We start from the raw sequence: 1956 nt of genomic DNA, 5'->3' as shown, positions 1-1956 counted from the left end.
AGCGAGTTTAATAAGTAAACAGAAGGAACTCCAGATTCTCTCTGAGGATTTCTTCATCTCTGTATTAATTCATCACACAGACTGAGTTATTTATTACCTGTCAGTCAGAGAGGAGGAGGAGTCAACAGGTGAGTCCTGGGGCCTGTTCAGAGTCGATGTCCAGGGTTAGCCCCGCCCCTCGCCCAATGTCACCTGGGATTGGCTCCAGGATTGATTGATGGATTGATTGATTGATTGATTGATGGATTGATGGATGTATCTTGTGGGCGTCACCCTCACATTTGAGCGTTTCCTCCCTTGACCCCTGCTGTGACCTCTGGTCTGAACTCTGGAGCGATGTGTAATTTACACCCTGAGATTTAATCTTAGACGTGACACATTTCTTGAGAAGATTATGAAAAGATTAGAACATGTCACTGTATAGTCACCAATAACCATGTGTAACGACTTTAATGAGCAATATAATCTTAATAAGTCTCATTGTAAACTATGACATTTCTAAGATTTACCTTTATATACTACAGTATTTTTTAGTTTCTATACCATGAAATTGTTTGTGTTATGTCACATGTTGTCATTTAGTCTTGTAGCAGGTCGTGTTTCGTATATTTATCGTCAGTTTATTCGTGTTGTGTCAAGTCAACATTTTCCATCGTAGGTGGTCTGAATTGTTTTGCATCAAAATCTAAAAATCCCTTTTTTATAATTCAAATATTTAATACAATGTTGTTGTAATATGATGCGGCTGTAAAATGTTTTTCATTTGAGACAAATCTTTCAGAAAACAGACTCAGTGCTCTGAGTTCTGTGAAGATTTAATTCACCGTTCCTCTGAACATGTTTTTCAGTCAGAATGAAACGTTGGTTTATAACAATGTGACAGTGACACATGAGCAAGATGAAGATTTCTCCCCTGAAGCGTCAGTAATAATTATAGTGATCAGAAATTATGACGGAGAGACGCCTCTGGCTGCGGAGACGAGTGACAGACTGAGAGGAAAAGGAAAAAATTAAATTCACTCTTCTCATCGTGCAGACAAATATAGAAATATGTCATCAGATGATTCAACAGGAAACATAATGTGTGGCTGCCCCCTGCTGGACAGGGGAGGGACGCTTTCATTATGAAAACAAAATACACAAATATCAATATCAATAAATTCCTCTATCACTTCAAATGAAACCTATAACGAATAAATTATGAAGAATTATGTATAAATAGTGATTTTAAACGTTCACATTTCTCTTGATTCATTGATTGGAAATGCTCATTTTAAACAGTTATTAAATATTATGAAAATGAACCTTCATTAATATCTATGAATATCAACTGACAGAAAGTTCAAACCATGACCTCTGACCCAAACTTAAGTCGAGTGATGATTTCATCTGTGGGATGTAGTTGTGCAGTTGTACGTTTCAGAATAAAAGTTTCTATTTTGGCTACATATATAATAAATGATGCTAATGCAGTGAGACAGACAGACAGAGAGACAGACAGACAGAGACACAGACAGACAGACAGACACACACACACACACACACAGACACAGACCTACACAAACAGACACACACACACACACAGAGACATTTTTGGGACGTATTTCCTGGGACACGTCCTCGCCTGTTTCCTGTCGTTACAGATTGATGGAGCAGGCTGTGTGTGTGTGTGTGTGTGTGTGTGTGTGTGTGGCCTCAGTAACCAGGTCACCAGGCAGATTTCCCATCAGTGCTGCGGCTAATTAGCTGCTGCTGCTAACGAGGAGTGAAGTGCAGAGGTTCACTCTGCAGGAGTCAGGCTTTATTGTGAAAGGCTAAATGAGAGCAGTTTATTCTGAAATACATTTAAACCTCTGGAAATATGCAGAGTAAAGATCAGAGGTAGGTAGGTAGGCTTAGGTAGGCGGTAGATTAATCCACATTTGACAAGAAAAAAATTTAAAATATCACAGCCTA

This window comes from Scophthalmus maximus, chromosome 7 (assembly GCF_022379125.1).
Source record: "Scophthalmus maximus strain ysfricsl-2021 chromosome 7, ASM2237912v1, whole genome shotgun sequence".
Lineage (NCBI taxonomy): Eukaryota > Metazoa > Chordata > Actinopteri > Pleuronectiformes > Scophthalmidae > Scophthalmus > Scophthalmus maximus.
Note: the sequence above shows the minus strand (reverse complement) of the source record.